The following is a 15,696-nucleotide window of genomic DNA, read 5'->3' as shown; positions in this document are numbered from 1 at the left end:
GAAAACATATAATAATATATAATGCATCAAAGGAATTAGAGTATATAAAAGACATAGTGATACATGTGAATCAATACTTTTCTAAACTGAAAGACAAATTAGTATGTATCGTACCTTGAATTAGATTACAAAATTTAAAGATATAAGTACATTGAAAAATTTGATGCTATATCAATTATTACAGAGTTAACTTAAGGTGTAGAAATTTTACAGAGTTTAACTTGTATGACTATGTGGACTTCAAAACATGGATTTCATGAGCAAAATGAGGCCTTCAACATGCATGTTTAACTTGTGTTGCCTAAAACTAACTTGATGAGTTGGCTCATCATTGTTTATTCAATTGATATATGTGTTGAAAGTTAGCTTTGAGATGGTTATAATGTTCTCCTTTTAGCTGATATGTTGACTTTATTTTGTTTAGAGATTCACAGTCGATCGTTGGATTATATTATTTATGATATGATTTATATTACCCAAGTTGAATAAGTTGACATGCTGACTATTCACACAATGGCTGGAAACTAATTAAAGATGGTTTGGGCTGGGTTCGGGAAATATATATATTGCCTCCCAGTAATTTGTCGATCTAATTCTAACACAATGTGTAGTGATGTATGTATAATTAATTATTTAGACCCAACTTTTTATTTCTATCTTTAACACTTTAATAAAAATATAATTTTCAATTCTACTATAATATAAATTAACCTTCACAGACAAATATTTAATACAAAAAAAAAATATCACTTACATCTAGGGCTGCCCATTGGTTTGGTATTTACCGAACCGACCGACTACCGATCGAAATTTTTTGGTTTGGTGAATCGATTTTAACAAGCCGAAAATCGAAAATCCGAAACCAAAAAATTACCAAAAAAGTTGGTTTGGTTTTGGTAAAAACCGAAAAAAGTTGGTAAACTGATCGATTACCGACAATTATGACCGAAACCAACTGAATCGATTATTACAAAAAAAATCGAAATATATACCAAAAAATTTGAAACAATTACCGAAATTTAGTTATATATATTTATATGTAATATTATTACATTAATAATTTAATATGGTTAGTATATGGTTATATATATTTATTGTATTATTATTACATTAATATGCTTAGTATATATATAGTTTATAGTTTATATAGTATGTAGTTTATAATACCATATAGTTTATATAAATATATACTTTATAACTTTACTAACTTTATATATTTATATAGTATATAGTATAAAGTATAAACTACTTATATAATAATGTTTTAATATATAATTTTAGTTATACTTATACCCTATATAATAAAATTACTAATTAGTATATAGTTTTAGACTTTTAGTTATAACTTATAGTTTTAGACAAGTAACCTTATATATTATATTCTCTATAGTCTATACACTTTACTTTATATCATAAACTTAAAACTTAAAAGTTAAATACACTAACTTGGCCAAAAAAATACATTAAACTCTATTAAATATCTTACACACTATAATTAAAAGTTAAAATTTAAAACCCAATTAAGCATACAATTCTAATTTCTAAACACTAAACTCTATACACTAAGTTTATTATTATTTATTAATTACTCTATAATGTTATATATACCTAATATTGTTTATGTATATAATATATCAGGGCCCTTCTAATAAGGGATCCCTCATTTAGTGTTAAATGATGGATCACCATGTAGGGCCCACACGAATTATTTTGTGTTGATCTGAACTGTCCATTTTTTACATCTCCATTGATAGATAATGTATGCAAAAAATCAACCAAATCAGAAATCGTTTACTCGTTTGATTAAGCGGTCAAAGTTTAGGTGTTCATAGAGGAACTTGTTGTTCGTTCATTTGTTTTAAATTTTGACCGCTTAATCAAACTAGTAAACGATTTCCGATTTGGCTGCTTTTTTGCAAGCATGATCTATCAATGGAGTTGTAAAAAATAGACAGTTCGGATCAACACAAAATGACCCTTATGGGCCCCACAGGGTGATCCCTCATTTAACACTAATTGAGGGATCCCTTATTGGAAGGGCCCTGATAATATATATAATTATATATAAAGTTATAAAGTAATAAATTAGTTATCACTTAGTAGTTACTATATTTTAATAGTATATAGTTTATAATACTATAAGACTATAGCTTATATAATTTATAGTATATAATATAATATATAGTTTAAAAATACTATAAGACTATAATTTATATATTTGATAGTATATAGTTTATATAATTTATAATATATAGTTTATAATACTATAAGACTATAATTTATATATTTGATAGTATATAGTTTATGTAATTTATAATATATAGTTTATAATACTATAAGACTATAGTTTATATATTTGATAGTATATAGTTTATATAATTTATAGTATATAGTTTACATATTTGATAGTATATACTACATAGTTTATAATACTATAATTATATATGTAACATATATAACATATAACAAAGTATTATAGTCTTAGTAGTTATAAACTAGTTAGTAGTTTTTTTTTTTTTTCCATGAAAGTAGAGTTAGTAGTTATATAAAGTTATAACTTATAAGCTTAAATTGTTTATAATACCCTAATCCTAATGTTTTTATTTTATTTTCCCAAACCTCAATCTAAACCCTATTATTTATGTTAATATCTTAATACCTATTGTTGATGCTCAAAAATGGTAAAACAGTCAACGTCGAGTCGAACCACGTAGGCCCGTTGACCCACCACTGAGTGGATGACACGTCGAAGTGGGGCAGGAACGGGTAGCTGGGTCCGACTGGTGAGTAATGAAGAAAGTAATATCCAATGCACCCTGCGCAAGTACACAAAAGTGAGCGGGAAGGGCACCGGTGTAGTACCGGCCAAAGCTGCTTCGACGCTCAAGTCAGTGTTCAGAGAATCTGTGAGCAGAGTGAGTGAATAGTATAATATTGATTGAAAATTGTCCTTTTGTGACAAGAAAGTACCTCTTTTATAGTACTTTTGGAAGAGTGTCAACCAATCCGGTGATGACACGTGTCCCTTGTAATGACTCGCACTGTAAGAGCGCCACATGTCACCTGTCTCGAGGATCCGAGTGAGTTGACACGGGTCGGGGCCCAGGAGGCTTGAGCTTGGGAGGCCGGAACCTAGGAGGTCAAGACCTAGGGGGCCGGAGCCTATGAGGCCGGAGCCTGGGAGGTCAAGGCCTAGGAGGCCGGAGCTTAGGGGGCCGGAGCTTAGGGGGCCGGAGCCTATGAGGCCGGAGCCTAGGAGGTCAGGGGCTAGGAGCCCGGGAAGGGCTTAGCCTTTGGGCCTAGGAAGTCGATGCCTAGGAGGGGCTTAGCTTTTGGGCCTAGACCCAAACGACATGTTGTTAAGCCTTGTGTGACTTGTCGTTATGCCCAGATGATTCATCATATGAACAGAAGTCCCCCAAGTTTCCGAGCAAAAGATACTTCTTGGTTGGGAACTTTGTACACAAAAAAGTCCGAGCAGAACGATAAATAACCACATACTTGTTCCTGCTTAAGATACTGTCCAGAAGTCCCCCAAGTTCCTTAGCAAGAAAAGCTGTACTGTAGGAAAGCTTGGGGGGTGACATAAGAAAGATTTTTTTTTTTTTTTTTGAATTTCTGACCACCCTGTATTCCGAACAGAGGTGGGCAAGCTCGCTTGAACCGTGCTCGGGTCGGAGGTGGAGGACAACTCGGATCTGCTTGGGTTGAAGGCGAAGGTATAGCTCAGAGCTATAGGCTCTGCACGGGGCGGAGAAGCTGCTCGGCTTGAGCTGGCTTGGCGGCGGCGCAGAAGAGCTAGAGTGGGAGACTCGGATTTGAGGGGGCTCAGGTCGGGGAAGCGGTGGTGCGCGGGGAGGGGGCTCGGGGGGATCTGGTATCGACAGCGCGGAAGCCTGGGCTCGGATTCGGGGCTCGTAGTGCGCGGGGCGGAAGCCTGTGCTCAGGCCGGGGCTGGCAATGCACGGGGCGGAAGCTCAGAGAAAGCTGGTGTCGGGGGCGCGGAAGCCTGGGTGATGCGTGGGGCGGAAGCCTGGGCTCAGGCCGGGGCTGGCAGTGCACGGGGCGGAAGCTCGGAGAGAGCTGGTGTCGGGGGCGCGAAAGCCTGGGTGGTGCGCGGGGCGGAAGCTCGGAGGGAGCTGGTGTCGGCGGCGAGGAAGCCTGAGTGGGTGCGTGGGGCGAAAGCCTGGGCTCGGGCCGGGGCTGGCGGTGCACGGGCGGAAGTTCGGAGAGAGCTGGTGTCATGGGCGCGGAAGCCTGGGTGGTGCGCGGGGCGGAAGCCTAGGCTCGGGCCGGGACTGGCGGTGCGCGGGGCGGAAGCTCGGAGGGAGCTGGTGTTGGCGGCGCAGAAGCCTGGGTGGTTGCGCGGAGCGGAAGCCTGAGTGGGTGCGCAGTGCGGAAGCCTGGGTGGGTGTGCGGAGAGGAAGCCTGAGTGAGTGCGCGGAGAGGAAGCCTGGGCTCGGGCCGGGGCTGGCGGTGCGCCGGGGCGGAAGCTCGGAGAGAGCTGGTGTCGGCGGCGCGGAAGCCTGAGTGGGTGCGCGGCGCGAAAGCCTGGGTGAGTGCGCGGAGAGGAAGCCTGAGTGGGTGTGCGGAGAGGAAGCCTGAGTAGATGCGCGGGGCGGAAGCTCGAAGGGAGCTGGTGTCGGCGGTGCGGAAGCCTGGGTGGGTGCGCGGAGAGGAAGCCTGGGCTCGGGCCGGGGCTGGCGGTGCACAGGGCGGAAGCTCGGAGAGAGCTGGTGTCAGGGGCGCGGAAGCTTGAGTGGTGCGCGGGGCGGAAGCCTGGGCTCGGGCCGGGGCTGGCGGTGCGCGAGATGGAAGCTCAGAGGGAGCTGGTGTCGGCGGCGCGGAAGCCTGGGTGGGTGCGCGGAAAGGATCCTAAATAAATGTTTGCTCCCAAATAAATGTTTGGAGCAAACATGGCCCGGGGGCAGGGGTGGGCGGACCATCGCCCTATTTTTGTTTGAGTTATATGGTCGGGTCAGATGTGACCTGTACCAAATTACAAACTCTTTTGATTATGAAGTTTGTACTTGAGTATGTGGATGATTTTGAGGGTGTCCGACCCATTATTGGGTAGGATGCCCTTCCTTTCAATACATAGTATGGTAGGATGTCTCTGGAATGCATGGTACTTAGTTTCTCTTGAATGCACGGTAGTGATATGGGTAGGGTCGGATGTCTGATGGCCCGGGTGCCCATACACACAATTAACACTTTGAATGAAAAAATGTCCGTGGTAGGACATTCATTCATTAAAGCGATATAAGATAGATGAAATTGAAAAAGTCCCCGAGGGGTACAACATGTGTCTACTTGTAAAAGTAATGGAGGTGCTCGGCATGCCATGGGTGGCTGAGTTCTTTGCTGGTTGTGGCGCGGAAGCCTGTATGTGCCCGGACGGACGACCTCAATGATTTTGTAGGGCATCTGGGGTAGGGCAGGTGTTGGAGACATAAACAGCCATAGAGGGCTTAACTTCTTTTTTCTTCTTAACTGAAGTCGTATAGTAGGACCTGGCTGATACCTGATTGCCTCTGACTACCCCTGTGCCACATGGGGTTGGGAACTTAATCAAAAGCAAGAGGGTGGAGATCATAACCTTAAGTTGGTTAAGGGCCGATCGTCCTAGGATGACGTTGTAAGCCGTGGGGCAGTCGATCACCAAAAATTGAGTGGTTGTGGTAGCGGACGAAGGATACTTCCCGAGGGTGAGTGGGAGGTAGATCCCACCAAGAGGGGTGATCATATCGCCCGAAAAGCTGAGTAAAGGAGCGACCGACCGGTCAAGCCTCTCCTGGTCAATTCCAAAAGCTGTGAAAGTTGAGACGAAGAGGATGTTGACGGAGCTACCACAATCGACAAGGATCCGAGCCACGTCGAAATTAGCTATGGTGGCCTCAATGACCAAAGGGTCATCGTGTGGAAAGATTAAATCATGTTCCTCCTCCTCAGCAAAGGAAATAGGCGACCACCCAAGCTTAGGAAACCTGGGGGTGGGTGGCTACCTTGCCCTGCATCCAGTTGACGCGGAACATTTTGGTCCCTTCAGGGGGGGGTTCCTCCTCTCACCACTCCGGAGAGTGGTGTGTTCGTCCCTGTCGTGGGGGTTGCGGGGAGTGGTATGTTCTTCCCTGTCGCGGAGGAGTTGCTCATACAGCTGTGTTGTATCCTTTTGGAGGTCGAGCTGTTCCTGGGTTCGTTGGAGTTGAGCCTCCAATCGTTGGATATATGCCTCCTGATCAGATTCGGCAGTCTTCTTGCCTCGCTTGTCACCCAGCGGGGTGTTGTCGACTTGGTCGAGAATAGGACCTGCGTCAGACATTGCAGGGGTCGGAAGGTTGGAAAGTCCTTGCACCTAAACTGAGGGTAGAGAATCAAATGGGGAAAGGTTGCTACGTTCCCACAAACGGCACCAAACTGTTGATGCTCAAAAATGGTAAAGCAGTCAACGTCGAGTCGAACCACGTAGGCCCGTTGACCCACCACTGAGTGGATGACACGTCGAAGTGGGGCAGGAACGGGTAGCTGGGTCCGACTGGTGAGTAATGGAGAGAGTAATATCCAATGCACCTTGCGCAAGTACACAAAAGTGAAGGGCACCGATGTAGTACCGGCCAAAACTCTTCCGACGCTCAAGTCAGTGTTCAGAGAATCTGTGAGCAGCATGAGTGAATAGTATAATATTGATTGAAAATTGTCCTTTGTGACAAGAAAGTACCTCTTTTATAGTACTTTTGGAAGAGTGTCAACCAATCCGGTGATGACACGTGTCCCTTGTAATGACTCGCACTGTCAGAGTGCCACATGTCACCTGTCTCGAGGATCCGAGTGAGTTGACACGGGTCGGGGCCCAGGAGGCTTGAGCTTGGGAGGCCGGAACCTAGGAGGTCAAGACCTAGGGGACCGGAGCCTATGAGACCGGAGCCTGGGAGGTCAAGGCCTAGGAGGCCGGAGCTTAGGGGGCCGGAGCCTATGAGGCCGGAGCCTAGGAGGTCAAGGCCTAGGAGGCCGGAGCCTAGAAGGTCAGGGGCTAGGAGCCCGGGAGGGGCTTAGCTTTTGGGCCTAGACCCAAACGACATGTTGTTAAACCTTGTGTGACTTGTCGTTATGCCCAGATGATACATCATACGAACACCTATCATTATTTATGTATGTATAATTATATATAAACTAGTTTTTCTTTTAATTTTCCCAAACCCCAATTTGCCCAAACCCCAATCAAAACCCCATTAAACAAAACAGTAAAATGTGAGATCCCGTATTTTTACAATATTTTATTTTGGGGTTATTCGAAAATTTTGGGGAATTTATTTGAAAAATAAAAAGGTTTTGGATTAATTTTAATTTTTGTTTTAAATTAGGTTTGACCCAAAATTGACTTTTTGTTATATTAGGCTTTTGGTTTCGAACTTAGACTCGTTGGATAGGTCTCGAACTCACGAGTCCGTAGACTCGAAACGTACATTCATCGGAGTTACGGATTGAGAGTTATGGGCGTTTGAAGTGAAGGGCAGTTTTGTAATTTTGTGACTTAGGGTTTAATGAGTATAAAAGCTTCATTTTCAGACTTTTTCCCTCATTTTTCTCTCCCAGCCGTCACCCTCACTCCCTCTTTTTCTTTGTTCTCTCACCCTGTCTTCTCTCCTCTGCGCCCGGCGCCAGCGAGTCTGGCGAAGGATGCCGGCGAGGCCACCACCCAAAGAAGCGCCACCTCCTCTTCCATCTCCCTTCCCATGCCTTCCGATCACCTAAATCCTCGGCAGAGAAGGCAGATTGAGTCCAAAGATCTGAAACCTTCCCTTCGCCGGATTTCCTCTTTTTCCAACGACAACAAGGCAGCCCAAAGCCCAAAGACCTCGAGGCCTCTGCTCTTTCCTCCTTCGAGCTCCAGATGAAGCTCATCCAGACCTCTTAGAAGCCGGGAAGTCTGCGGCTTCTTCTGCTCGATTCCAGAGACTCCGACGACTGATGGTGGAGATTCTGGTCCCATTCTTCCCCATGTTCTCTCTATTCTCCCTCCCTATGGCTTCTGTGTATTTTGAATTTTTGATCCTGGGTTTTGGTGTGCCTCTGTTGTGTGTGGGTTTTGGTGTGCCTCTGTGTGTGGGTATTTCAAAAATATCGAAATATACTGAAATTCGAAGGATTCGAAAAATGCCGAAATCCGAAAAAATCGATTCAGAAATTGGCATCAAAACTAGATTACCGAAATTTTTGGTAATCAAATCGGTAAGGCCATTTACCGATTCGATCCGACCGATGGGCAGCCCTACTTAAATCTATATCATATATTCATATGCGGTTAATGTTTTCTTCTTCAGGTTTCATAAGCTTAGATTGTGACACTAACTTGGAGTCCTGCAAGTAGGAACAAAACTTAGACAGCTTGTAGTGATTTCAAGTCTCTTTTTTGTTTGTACACAACTGAAATTGTTGGTCTTTCAATGTATGATAATTGCATAGAGCTCTCACCAGAAAGTGAAGTTCGAGTTCGTCAATAAGACGTACCCTTGAACTAAATTTCCTAACTTAGCTAAATGATATGTTATAATAATGATCGATCTAATATTTTTATTTTGGATTTTAACCTAAAAACTATGGTACAATCTAAATTCGTAAGTATCAATCAAAAAATTAAAATACTCATATATTAGTTAAGGTATGATTTAATAAAAACTCAAATTAGATAAATTTTAATTATATATTTACAAATCAGAATACTACCAAAACATGGATCTATACAATATTTATGATTCACAAATAACAATCAAACTATCCTTCAAAACACTAGACATGTATTCGTAGGCATCAATAAACCCAATGTTCTACTAATTAATACGACGTACTTTCAATGTTCACTACCCTAATCATTTGATATTCATATGCCAAGAACTTCTTTCTTTTGAATAATCTATATGGATCATTGCACAACAGATAAAGTACGTACATCTCTTTTTAGCTAGGAGGAGTAATGGGTGTTAGATGAGATTTTTAAAGACATTCGTAGGTGTCTTGTACTGAATCAACTTATTGAAATGAGTTAAGGCTAACTTATTCAAATCTTCACCAAGTACTCTTTTCACAAAAAATATAAAATGTTTCCTATAATTTGGACATAAATGATTACTGGATCAGACCTTTAGAATCTTGACTTCATTACCAATGAGCTTAATGTCGTTGTCATCCAAATACATATCATATGAGCCATCGATTTTCTCAACCATGTAATAAGATTAATTACATCTCTAAACATTTTTTGATAGAAAGAAATCACACGAGTGTTAGTGGTATCCCAAAAATGAACATAAGTGCCCTTGATTTGTTGCAAAGTTCGTTCCAAAAATAAAACTTTACCATAATTGAATGACCATTACTAAATGAAGGGAAGCTGCTGAACATCCTTCTGAATTTAATTAAGTATTTCTCCCCCGATTTGATCTGATGTTGCTTAAATAATTCTTTCCATTTTAATTGCAGCTATAAGATCTTTGACAGTTATTCTCATTCATCGATTAGAGGTCTTCTAAATTGGGGCATTATTTATTATGTTGCACTGGTATCTTAACTTACTTTTCAAGTCATAACTTTCTTTAAAAATAGAAATCGTCTTCCACTATAAAAACATTCAGCCAATCAGATCTTATAATTAACTAAGAAACTCATCCGATCCATTTTTCTCTGTGAAGTTGCAATGTTTCTCCTTCTTTCTTCCTACAGTCCTTAATTTCCTTCCCTAACTCTTTGAATTTTTCAGAATTTGTTTCTTCATGTCAAAGTATTTGTTTCTAGTTTTTTATCTTGTTCTTCTAGATCTTCACTTGAGACCAACTTACTCTTAACGCATTTCTGCCAATTCTTGGAGGAGATCATTTAATTTCTTTTGTCTTGTAGCTTAATAATTTTTCATCTTTCCCAATTGAGCACGGAAGTTACTTTCAGATGAATTATGCAATCCCTTTTGTATCTTAATTCATATATGGAAATGAACTTTTATAATTTTTTCTTGCTTTTGTAGATTTGCAAACCAACAAATTGCTTTTCAACTGATTTCTTTTCTTCTGGATCCTTTGGAGTGATCTACATATGTGGTTTCCTAAGTTACCAAGGAACCCACTTGATCATATGTATCTTGGAGGTAGACCAAACAAATCTTTTTTTTCTTCCTTGCTTTGTTAATGCCTTCCAACAATGAAAAGCTAAAATCCCAACATTTAAGGATTCTTTTCTTCGTTCTCTGAATAAGAGTCACTTGGAGAATTAGAACCGGATATATGTGTAAGCACAACAAGATTAAAAATTCTCCAAATGGAACCCCTTAAAATATGTCTTCGGGAGTGTAACATATGGTGCGAATACAGTTTTTTTAGCTATTCAATCCCACTTTCTGATAGTTCTTCAACCTTTGTTTTAAAGTCAAAATTCTATACGTAATAATTGCCAAAACATTTAGTGATAAAACCCTAGTCCCACAATAGATAGACTGTCCACACCTTTACATCATCTTCCCTCTTGGTATTGATGCTATAAGCTAAACTTATCTTTATAAAATAAGGAATACAAATTATACAGATATAATATTTTTATTTTGAATTTTAAGCAAAATAATTACGGTATAATATGATTCGTAAGAAGTTATCAAAAAATATAAATACTCGTATGTTAGTTAAGCTATGATTTATCATAAACTCAAATTTGACAAATTTTAGTTATTTACAAATTGTGTAGTAATTAACTAGGAATAAGAAAACTATAACATGGATCTCCACGACATTATTATGGTTTGAAAATAACAATCAAATTATCCTTCAAAACCACCATCAAAATACTTATGATAGTAGTTCGTGATCCATATCTTCCCATTAATAATATATTCTTCTCGTAAGAATGAAATTACGTATGATAGCCTAACAATATCATCACAACCAAGAAAACAATGAAATAACAATATCATCACGATAGCCTAATTGTGTCCGCTTACAGGAGGAAAGAAAAGGTGAAAGAGTTAGCTACACAAATGGGAAGGCATGTTCCTCAAAGTTAAAATGTTGAGATATGTAGACTCAACCAGTAGCACACTCAATAGCTACAAACTGTAACATATAGAAACATACTTAATAGCTCTAGGCAAAAGCTTATTAGTTAGATAAGTGCCCGAACTGTGAATAACATGCACAACCAAAGACTCACTACTTAGAGTAGGATGAAGTTTGACCAAAGAGACTAGAGAAGGGAGAAGCCCATTGAAGAATAGGATGGGGAAGACAATTGATAATAAAAATTAATAACAGTGAAATTAACATCAACTCAATGACTTATAGGAACATAACTACTAAGGAAATTAAGAGTCTGACCATGTTAGACAATGGTTACATTCTGCAAAACTATTTTGTTGTGGAGTGTAACGACAAGAAAAATGATGATGACTCTTAAGAGATGAGCATAAAGCTTTGGATGAGGCCACCATCACTCTGAAACTATTGGAAGGTAAAAGAAAATATTGTGTTTTGATGTATAAGAGGAAGTTCTTAAAGTGCTCAAGAACCTCATATTGTGTTTCATAAATTATAAGTAGGTGAAATGAGAATAATAATAATAATCATAAGCAAATTAACAAGACATAATATTTATAATTTGTAAGAAAATAAGTGGGAGATTTCCAAACATCATAATGCACAAGAGAAAAAGGAGAATGCACACTTATGTCATTGGAAAGGTGAAAAGGAAGCTGTGTGGATTTACCAAAAGCATAACCTTTGAAAAATGAATTTTGAATCTTCAAACTAGAAACTAACAAATTATTTTTACCTAAAAATGACATAACCTTATTAGAAGAACGACCTAATCAACATACTATATATGCTATAAGGATGATGATTGTAGAGAAGCAAATAAAGCATCAAGATGAGATGAAATATAAGGTAGCTTGTAAATACTATTTCTACAAAGACCATGAAAAATAAGAGAGTCATTAGACAATCAAAGGTGTAGAAAATTTGGGAATATATCAAAAGTACAAAGAACATTGTTATAAGTTAAGCAATAGACAACAAATTCCTACGCATGGAAGAAATAACATTAACATTGTTTGACCTATATGAGTTGGAGCAAAGATAAAGTGACATGTTACCAGTGTAGGTGATGGGCATCTAATTACCATTGTTAAGAAGAACCGAGTTGTGGCCAGTGTAACATTGTTGTATAAGTGTTGGCCGGAGATTTCTAGTCATATGAGTGGATGCACCAGTGTTCTAATTCCATGCATTGTCATAAGAATGTGGTGGACAATAACTTGGACTAGGTTGATAAGAAGGTTGGCCAACAACCTTTAGATTAGTAAGAGCTGCATCAAGAGAGCATGGCATTCATCTTGGGTGAGAGAGCGACGGTTCTTAGGAAACACTTTGAGAGAGGGTGTACATACAAGAGTTATGGGGATTGAGTTATGTGATTTAGTCCAATATCTTGTACTATTTATTCTCATAGATCAAGAAGAACATAGATTATTTCGTCAAATCTTGGTTGGTTTTGTGTGTGATTATTCTCTTGTTTATCTTTTATATTAGCTTAGTTTATTTTCTTTTATCGAATTAATACTTGTCGTGACAGTGAGAATTTGGATTTAATTCTCAAACTACAACAACAATAATAACAATAATGATGAGGGTAATGCTAGGGGTACCATCTAAGTGTACCATCACTAGAACAAAAAGTACATATTATAGCACTTTAGTATAGCATTTTTTTCAAACTGCTATTATAAGTAATAAAATTATAGCACTTTAATTAAAAATGCTGTAAACTATTTTAAGGCCCACAATCTTTAGGCGTCTGTTCAGAAACCCAACATTTTGTTTACGCGGTTTATTTCCCTCCCACTTGATCTGGGATAGTTTTAGCTTTTGCTCTCTCTGTCTCTCTCTCTCTCATCTTCCTCTAATTTATCTTCCGATCGAGCACTTGGCTGAGAAACGCTCACTTTCGCTCGCTCACTCAGTCTCCCTTACCCACTCTCTGTCATGTCCATAGGTAAGTCTCTTCTCATGATTTTCTACAATTTTGATTTTAGGGTTAGTGGGTTTTGGGGAAAATTGTGTGGGGAAGAATCAATTTTTCATGTGCTTGAACTATGGGCAGCATAAAATTTATTCATATGTTTTTTTCTCTCTAAATTTTCATGTTCCATGAAGGACGAGAGCGACGAGGACAAGCACAAGGCCGAGCTCTGGTTCGACTCCACTCTCGCATATGCCCCTTTACGTTCGTTCCCTATCTATCCCTCTTCTAACTTCTCTGTGTTTTTCATTGTGGTTGAATTTCTTCAATTCATTTGCTTAGTGCTTCTTCTTTGTTAGGTTTTCTCTCAGATATATCTTTCTTGCATTGCATTTGGTGTCGATTTTAGGGTTCTAGCTTGGCTTTCTTCTTTGAATTCCGTTACCTCTCTTGGAAGTTTAGGGTTTCAATTTTCGTTTCTGCGATGAATTTTGTTCCAATTGAAGCGATTGGTGTCTCGATGCTTGCTCTGTTTTATGGTATTTGATTGCTAAGAAAATTAGTTTGGTTGTCTTTGGATGCTAAGAGTTTAGGGACTGGAAAAGAAAATTCAGTTTATTTATTTTTTGTTAGTGATTTCATTTTCACAATTGAAAAACTAAACTCAATTGTGGGGTTCCAAATTCTTGAAAGCATGATTTTGTTCTTTACTTCTATTTTTGGTTAATCTATTTTCAGAAATTAAATAAGAGGTTATGGGTGTTCTTCAATTAAGCCATTGATTTGCCTGTTTTTATTTGGCTTTCTTTGATTTTCTTTGCAGTTTTCATTAGCTTCAATGTCATTTTGTCTACAAAAGAAGCAGAAATTAGAAGCCAAAGCAGGTATTGCAGTACAGTTTCTAGGTTGTAGTTATAAAGTATTTTGGCTTTTGATATTTAATGTTTTTTATTTGAACACTATGCATGGGGTGTAGTGTTCAAATCAAAAACATTAAATATTTGTTACAGTTTCTAGGTTGTAGTTCATAATTAAATATTTGTTTGTGTACTTAGGTGTAGTCCCCTTGATGTTCTATCTATAAATTTCATACTTGTATATGAAAAATTGAGTCTTATAATTACTTGGAACCTGAGACAACAAAACTAATTAATTGCCTAAACCATTTCAATTGGAAGCTTGGTTTGATCATGGATGTAGGATTTAAACGAAGGTATAGAATCATAATTCATGGGATTGGTTGTTTTTGTATGACACTGTAGATACCCTATTTGTGTTAAGTGTATGTATGTAAGTAATGTAACTAATCATTTTGATGGGTAATAATTACCAAGGAAAATGTACTGCTATCCAAGTTTGGCGAACTTGTAACATAATGATGAGACCTTAAAAGAAATGTGGAAGCAAATATGCTCTTTTGTGGTAAGCTTGTTTTTCCCGCTTAGAAGTCATCAAGAGTACAAGCTCTTATCAAAAAAAGGTAAGGTTGGTATTCTTTGGACGAACAAAGCTTCCCTTATTTATTTAAAATTTACCTAGTAGGTTATACAGCAGTTTTGCGCTGCATTGATTTAATAAGAAACCCCCTAAGCTTGACTTATTGGTGGTTTGGAACAGCTCTGCACGTATATGTAACTTGATTGTAAGTTTTGTTTCTCGTTTGCTTAATCTAAGATTAATTCTTATTTTCTATAAAGGTGAAACTTATAGTATTGCAGGTCCATGGTTGTACTAACTTAAACTCTCTTTTAATTTTATTTGGAATGCAGATAATCATAGTGTGTGAATGCCTTGACACAGTTTAGATCAGAGAATGAGTTAATTTTTGCTAGTAATAAGGTAATGTATACTTATAGTTATTTGCTCAAATGGTCAAATTTTCAAAATATGGAGATATATACTCTGAGAAATGGGTAAATAGAGAGGAAGAATTTTTTAATTTGTTCTTTACTTTGCTACCTGTCTAAGTAGCTACTTTGTCACTGGTTGAAGTGTATCTTGATTATCTACATTTGAGTGGATTTACAGATGTGATAATTATTTTCATTTTCTCTATATATAAGAATAAAAAATGGAAAAGGTGATGCATACTGTGATTATCTCAACACTGGTTTTGGTTCTCATTTGGGGGAGGGGCATGTGAAAATGAATTTTTAACCTAATTTTTAACACTAATTTTGGTTTTGTGAAACTTGGACTGTTATTTTAAAGACTCTTCTAAATACTAGAACCTGAAAACACGCTATCCTCACTTGGGTCCTAAATACTACCCTCCTTTTCTATTTTGGGTTTTTTTTTCTATTTGTTTTTTTTTATGATTGTTTATCTCTTATTACTCTATAATATGCTAACATTCAGTATTAATTTTATTATTTTTCGCAGATCTTGCTCGGAAGCTGATACATAAGGTGACTTTTCTTGTGATTATTGTTTCAATTCACGATTTTGGGGCAAAACTGTATATTTATAGGCTTCTGAAATGTAATCACCTATGTGGAATCTTATTCAGATGACAAACTTTAGGAAGCATTGTCATTTTAGAAATAGAAGTGTATCCTTGTACATAGATGTCTTTCAATCTAGGATGTCAAGGTGGGTTTGTATTTGTAGAATCTGTAAACTATTCCCCTTTTTTTAAGTTGAAGTGAAATAGGGCCAAAAGCAAAAGTTTTATTTTTTTGAGCTACAGAAAGACCAAGTTTA

This window comes from Dryas octopetala, chromosome 1 (genome assembly GCF_963921425.1).
Source record: "Dryas octopetala chromosome 1, drDryOcto1.1, whole genome shotgun sequence".
Classification (NCBI taxonomy): Eukaryota; Viridiplantae; Streptophyta; class Magnoliopsida; order Rosales; family Rosaceae; genus Dryas; species Dryas octopetala.
This window is presented reverse-complemented; position numbering follows the sequence as displayed.